The sequence below is a fragment of the Schistocerca piceifrons genome, chromosome 8, assembly GCF_021461385.2.
Source record: "Schistocerca piceifrons isolate TAMUIC-IGC-003096 chromosome 8, iqSchPice1.1, whole genome shotgun sequence".
Classification (NCBI taxonomy): domain Eukaryota; kingdom Metazoa; phylum Arthropoda; class Insecta; order Orthoptera; family Acrididae; genus Schistocerca; species Schistocerca piceifrons.
Window position 1 is genome coordinate 223,033,819 of NC_060145.1, and position 8,023 is coordinate 223,041,841.

Here is an 8,023-nt window from a genome sequence, read left to right on the forward strand (position 1 = left end):
TAATAAAGACAGCGACCTTCAACTTAGTAAGGCTTGGAACTCTGCACTCAGCCTGGAGAGAAAGATGCGGTCCCAGTGATCGAGGACTGCCCCCGACGGCGGCAGCAGGGAGAGCAGGGAGACTGCAGACCCAGGCGCCGCTTCCCCCACCACCTCCAGTAGCCGCCGCGCCAAAGACACCAGGAGAGGAACGATGAAGGGGGTAACGGCTAGTATATATAGGGTGCCAAGAGGAGTAGCACAGCATTCATCAGGAATAGAGGTGGGCCAAACGGTTATTCTGGAGTAACCGTTATCACAGTTCCAGTTATTCTTTGATAACCGTTATCGTTAATGGTTATTAATAACTGCCAAGTTATTTTTCGCTAGCGAATACCGATAACTCCGACAGTTAAATAACGACATAGTTGGAATCCATCAGTTTAGTTATCAGTATAACTGCGAGTAGTGTGAAATAGCAGGAATGTCGTATGAATCGTGTCATAACCTCAGCTTATTAACTCTGGGTACATTTTAGTTGATGTTAGAACGATTATTAGTGTTTCATATTATATGTATGTAGGTTATCGGTCGCTATAAGAAATATTATCCTCGCAGCTGCAACAGAAAGTACGTGGAACTTCGCCACAGCACTGTTTAAGTAAAATGTTAACAACGTGCGTTTTTAAGTTTGAAGAAATATGTAAACTGAATACTTTAGGTTAAATTCGGAGCTTAATTTTTTGTGTTGTTTACTTAATAGAATAAGTGTACTGCCTTGTAATACAACACAAAAATATACGTAATGTGAAAGATTCGTTTACTCCTCTAAAAGATAGTCATATGGTTGAAAGTGTGAGTACGCTAGTTGGAAAACTGCTCGATTTCAGCTGCAGCATGTGTATAACATAGGATGAATGGAAGCGTCCGATTCCAGCCGTCTGCTTTGACCTGTGACGTAAGGTTCTGTAATCCCATAACATATAAAGACATGCAGATCGAAAAGATTTACAGTGTTAAATTTCTGGGATTATAACTCAATAATAAATTCAGTTGGGAAGGGCTTACCACAGAATTGCTAAAGCTCCTAAACAAATCTGTATTTGCAGTTAGAATGGTGTCAGATGTAGGAGACACAAATGTAAAAAAGTTAACATACTTTTATTCTGTTATGTCATAAGGGATCATATTCTGGGGTAACTCATCAACAGAGCAAAAGTTTTTAGCATGTAAAAGCATGTAGGTCTAATAAAAATCGTTTGTGGTATAAATAAAAGAACACCATGTTCTGTTCAAGGAACTTCATATTCTAACCACTGCTTTATAGTATATTTATTCTTTAATAAAATTTGTTGCAGGTATTTCCAACCAATAGCACAATACATAGTATCAATACTAGGAATAAGAACAGCTATCTACATAAAGATCTAAAATCACTTACCTTGGACCAGAAAGGGGTTCAATATTCAAGAACACACATTTTCAATAAACTGCCAGCAACCATTAAAAACTTGGTTTCAGATAAAGCACGGTTTACTGAGAGTTTGAAAGACTTTTTGATAGGCAACTCCTACTCTATAGATGAATATCTTAACAGGGACTGTTAGACCAGCTTAAGTAAAAATTCTGTTACCAGCATATTTCAGTTTTGACAGCACTTGGTCACAACAGTCAAGATCAGGTATTGTGTGTGTGATAAATTTATTAAATGTGCATAACTATGTTTTGTTCTGGCAGTGTATTAATACTGTACATATTAGCAACTCCAGTTTACTGCAATATATTCACATATTTTGACAATCTCGTGACAGATGATGATGGTGGTAAGTATTATATTCAAATGCTTTATGTTATACTTTGACATGTTGCACATCCATGAGAATCATCTCAGTTTTGGGTCCCTGGGACAAAAACAGGTTAATCTAATCTACAGTGAGGGTTTTGATTTTGTGGTGGGAGAATGACTAATGCGTATGTCCAAGCCTTCAGTTTGTTGTGTATCTCTCATGTTTGGCATTATTGTATACAGAATTCCAGTTCTGAATGATTAACATCTCATAAGGCTTAATGTATCAGATGTCATTACAATACATTTTCACTCTTTTATACAATTCTTCTTTGGATATCCAGATTGTGAGAGTATGAATTAATGGTATTGTGTAGGTAATACAAATTTGCAGTAAGTTTTCAGAAATCTGATCTTGACTGTTGCAGTAAAGTGCTGTCAAAACTGAAATAATACTTTTTACTTAAGTTACTCTACCAGACCCTGTTAAAATATTGATCTACAGGAAATACAAAATTTCCTTTCCTGGGGAATGCTTTACCTGTGGATTCCACGTTTTGCTTTTTTTTGTCTCACACGAGGCAATAACACGAATCCTTTCGAAACACTTCATCTGTCAATGCCAGCTGCCTGCTTTGATCTTTTTGCAGTTTAATATAATGACAGTTAACTGTCTGAATAGGTAAGACTAATTCATGAACAAGACAAGATGAGCACAAAATGAAGGGCTAAGTCTTGCATATAACAACCTCAACATAGCAATGAGTGCACCTAACAGAGTTTTTCAGTGTTGCTTAACATAATAGAAAATAAACTGACTTGAGCTCTTTGAAAACAAAAAAGCATATTTTATTCAAAAATGTTCATGTAGTACGCACAAGTGCTAATAGGCCCAAATGTAAGTAAATCTATACTTTTATTTAAATATACTGACAAAGTATCTGACGTGATTATTGTAAGCATATTGTATTCATGCCAAATATACCTCCGTGAAATGCTTCAATTGCAATACATATGTTTGAAGTGTACACTGGACAATGTTCCTGCACAAAAGTGATATGCTCCAAACTATGTATAAAATGTTTCAAAGTCAATGGCCAAAAACTAATTAAATGAAAAAAAGCCTATTTGCAATGGATGTGTACAAATTGAGGAAACTCATTTTTCTCTCACTAATGCCACAAAGCTAAGTCTCACCAAATTACTTAAGTTTCTTTGTATTCAAGTTGACCTGATACAGCACTGGCACTTTTTCATCCTGATGCTACCAAGCATTAGTGATGGGGTATACTTGGAGAAGATACTCAACTATGTTCCATTTTTAGATCACCGCCAATACTCAAGGCATTTCAGTAAGTTTAAAATCCCTAGAAAGTATTAACATGTTGCATACACACTACTACACTTCACTTCATAGCTTTCCATACTATGTATGAGACAGCAAGTATTTGTGCTCACAGTAGTGCCACAAATTGACATTTCTTGAGAAGGTAGGAGATGTGATACATGTATCACTTGAGATAAGTTTCCTATCCTGCCCCAAAATTAAAATATATTCTTACAAGATTACTGCACAGCTGTTTAATTTCTGTATGTTCTATGTAAGACACCTATGTTCATGAGACAGTAATATCACCTCAACAAAGACACATTACCATGCCACATGAGAGATTACCATATTTGTACATAAAATATATCCTAAAATGGTAGTAAGTGCTCGTCTTTGAGCTCATGGGTTTTCAACAAATTACTTAAAGAGTACAGGGAACAAAAGGAAAGAAGATAAGTTAAAACAAAAAATGGTAACCAACACAAATGTATGTACATGTGAGATCAATTTTATTCTGACTTTTCCACAATGATATGTAACACTTAAAACATTGCAGCATTATAAAGAGAATGAATAAATATTTAACATGTCAGAGACTGAGCAGAAACTCAGATTAGGAATGGCAGGTAATCTGCCATGGCCTATTCAGTGGAACCAACAAAAGTATTTGCTTAAAGGAATTTAGGGAACCCACATAAAATGTAAATCTGGATGTTCAAACAGGCGAAGGATCCCAATGCACCTGAATGCAAATTCGGTGCCAGAACCACACTGCAATTTTCTCAGTAATTTAACATGTGACCACAAATACAAATGTATAAACTTTTTTATTTCATCCAAGAATATCTCAACATAATACAACAAACATCAATAATTCAAAATTTGGGTATACACACAATGTTTAAAGGATCTCTTTAAGGTTGGGACAGGTGGTCAGCCGTGGCCTTGATGAAGGAACCATCCCGGCATTTGCCTTAGCGATCCAGGAAAACCACGGAAAACCCGAATCAGGATGGCCAGACAGAGCGAACCCCATCCTCCCGAATATGAGGTCAGTGCTGTTAATAGCTACACTGCCTCATTCGGTTGTTACCTATTGTACAATGTTCTGATTTACATGAAAATAGATCTTACCACTAGCAAAAATAATGATTAAATATATATGCAATTACACTTTGACATTTTTCTTTATCACTTTACACAAACAGACCACACAACACTTTGTTCACGGAACTTCAATAAACTGCCAGAGGCTGCTTCAGCAGTTGCTGCATATATGAGAAGTTATCTGAAACAGAAGAGCAGGAAACAAACAGCAGAAATATCCTTGTCTAAAGACACTTTAGAAACAACATAAAAACTTGCAGCAACTACTTAGCTGACTCACATTAGTAGTAAACATATTCACTTAAGGCATGTCTAGTGTACTGGTTGTTACCTATCTCGTTTCTTGATAACTGAATGATGTGGAATCTTACGCGGTATATTGTGGTAGGACCACATTCGCACCACGTGTTTGTAATTGATAATAATACGAGTAGTTCCAGCACAATTTCAGCAAGGCTTATTTATTAGTAGCTGCTGAAAGGTTACACACTGCAGATCTCGTTTGTCTAGGGGTTTTGTCTGCAAAACATTACTCTAACAAGCATGGCCTGGGTTTTCTTCTTGTTTGAAATAAACACTACCGGATTCGAATTACTTTCGGCTAAAAATAATATTTATTCGTACTCTTTGTTTAGTAACTACAATATTTTCACTTCGAACATTGATACCCTAAAAATGCATTATACTGTACTGGTCACTTAAACACGTCCACCTCCCTCCAATACTGACAAAGAAGTGGCAGGCAAGCCAACATGTGCCCGGAAGTTGCAGACATTCCTGCATTCCAGATTCTTTGGTCTTCTGACCTTAATACACTCCAAAGACACATATAAATAAATCTATATATATATATATACAACATTTAACATCTCAAACAAATCCATTATTTATCATAAAAGAAAATATTCATAAATAAATAAATTAAACACATTGTATGGCAACATAATGAAGTTACCTTAACTCTCTACTGTGGGCATCATACTTTTCGCATGAGATAAAGTTTATCTCTGACAGGTAATTACATTACACTAGCAATTAATTTAATATGTTTTTCAAACTTCTATATGTATGCTGATAAAACTACACTAGAGTGTGACCACAATGAAACTAACAATGTAAGGGATATCTTTTACACAAATTCTGGGATGTTAACATCTGAACAGCTGTTCTCTGCAAAACACTTTTTTATAGTTGGAGGGTCCAGCATGTGAAGCAAGATACTGAAACTTGTTAAAGACTCACTGAAATTTATCTTTTGATGCAGTTTTGGATTTGAAGTTAACATTTAAATACCTCGGATAATGACTGATTTTTTCAGTAAATAAAATGTCCATGAAAGCCTCTAATAATAATTCCATGTCCCACAATGTAATTTCATTTTTTAAAGAGTGGAGCCCCTCCACACTGCCACTAGCAAAAGTTCTACAATCACCTCTGCATTGATTAGTTTTTTAATCAATACAGGTCCATCAGGAGATAGAAAATGGATGAAAAATGTAACAAGAATTGAGATTTTAAGGGCAGAGGGCAAAACATGTCATGGCAAGCACCAAGGGTAAAAAATCCTCCACAACTGTTGGACAGGTGGTAAGAGCAGTAGTGGATATCTTGCTGTCTGCAGCAGATCATGCAAGGGTAGGTCACATTAGTAAGTGGGTACCATGCAGTTTGATACTAGTGTTATAACCACCTGCACATCAGTACAAATGCATGTTGGAGCATATCAGGCTACAGTGGGAAAGGCCAGTTGCACCCTTTCTGTACTCCAACCTACTTACATTTAATGCCCGATTTAATAAAAATTATACTCTTCCATTTCTGGCACCCTTTCTAGAATACAAACTAGCAAAATTATGAGAATTTGTTGTGTTCCACCACAAAGATAGGAAAACTTCTGTGTTTTGCAAATGAAATTTAGTATTGAGCACAAGACGTTTCACCAATTCACATTTGGCATTTTCAGTGGTATTCCTTTCGGTCCTATTCAAAGAAACCATTTCTTCCAGTAAATATTTCTCAGCAGGTAACCTATACTGCAAGTCTACAAAGGCTGAAGTGTTGTTATCATTATAATAAAACAATTTCAGTTAACATCTGAGGAAAATAGCATATATTAACAATAATATATGGATTAGTGTTAACACACATTAAACTGATGTCAGTATTATTTTAAGAAACTTGAAATTCAAAATAATTAAATGTCAGAATGGGTGCTACAGCTAACAATTTTTAAGTAAAGCAGAAAACAAAATGCTACTGTACTTACAAACTTTGAGGTGCCACATGGCTTGACACAGGCTACCAATAACCCACAAGTATTTTTGACATCTCATGCCTCACAGGTACTAAACTGGATTGCAATCTGATGATTGCTGCTATCAACATGAAAGATAATATAGTTGTATCCAGTGACCAAATTTCAAAGCCGATACTTAAATTAAGTTCTAAGTTACAAATTCCAGTATTTACATATACATCACTGGTAATCCATTCACGTGTCATAACATTAAACTCTGTGCAAATGTACCTCCATTTTAAGTGAAAGGTCAAGTTTGCCATTCTATGCAAAACACTATTACCTCATACTTCGAGTTTGCCTCTATAGGACTGTGTAACATTTGCTGCTGCTGGAAGACTATCGGAGCCATAACTGTAACAAAGAGCTCCGAGTTACCACCTGCCAATATAAACAAACTTCAATTTTAAACTGAAGGTGAAATATGTCATATGTATTCAAACCACTACCACATTATTCTTCAAGCTTCTCGCATTATGGCTGTGTGATGTCTGCTGCTGCTGCTGCTGACTTCTGGAGCTGTAACAGGAACAAAGAGCTTTGAGTTACCATTTGCCAGTTTACTCTTAAGGACTGTAACTGTACCTTCATTTTAGGTGAAAGGTGAAATTTGCCAAATGTGTATCCAAACCACTAGTACCTTATTCTTCAAGTTTCCCATTTTATAACTGTGACATCTGCTGCTGGTGGCGGTTTTCTGGAGCTATAACTGGAACAAAGTTCTGTGTGTTACTGACTGCCAAACTACATTACACACTTCAAATGTACCTGCATTTTAAGTGGAAGTTGAATTTCCCACTCATGTATCCGAACCACTAGTACCTTATTCTTCAAGTTTCCCATTTTATAACTGTGACATCTGCTGCTGGTGGCGGTTTTCTGGAGCTATAACTGGAACAAAGTTCTGTGTGTTACTGACTGCCAAGCTACATTACACACTTCAAATGTACCTGCATTTTAAGTGGAAGTTGAATTTCCCACACATGTATCCAAACCACTAGTACCTTATTCTTCAAGTTTCCCGTTTTATAACTGTGTGACATCTGCTGCTGGTGACTGACTTCTGGAGTTGTAACAGGAACAAAGAGCTTTGAGTTACCATTTGCCAGTTTGCTCTTAAGGACTGTAACTGTACCTTCATTTTAAGTGAAAGGTGAAAATTGCCAAATGTGTATCCAAACCATTAGTACCTTATTCTTCAAGTTTCCCATTTTATAACTGTGTGACATTTGCTGCTGGTGACTGACTTCTGGAGCTGTAACAGGAACAAAGAGCTTTGAGTTACCATTTGCCAGTTTACTCTTAAGGACCGTAACTGTACCTTCATTTTAAGTGAAAGGTGAAATTTGCCAAATGTGTATCCAAACCACTAGTACCTTATTCTTCAAGTATCTCATTTTATAACTGTGTGACATCTGCTGCTGGTGACTGACTTCTGGAGCTATAACTGGAATAAAGTGCTCTGACTTACTGACTGAGAATATACATTACACTTCAACACAAAACCACTAGTACTCTTTTAATG

The 8,023-nt window shown here is 36.4% G+C and overlaps 1 long non-coding RNA gene across 1 annotated transcript; it reads right to left on the reverse strand.

The window, feature by feature from the left end:
- Positions 1–6,996: 6,996 nt before the first annotated feature.
- On the reverse strand, positions 6,997–7,755 carry LOC124711577. Its single transcript, XR_007005487.1, has 3 exons — positions 7,689–7,755; positions 7,321–7,389; positions 6,997–7,017 (listed from the first exon to the last, which is right to left on the reverse strand). It is a non-coding gene; the product is annotated as an uncharacterized LOC124711577 (long non-coding RNA).
- Between the last annotated feature and the right edge of the window lie 268 nt (positions 7,756–8,023).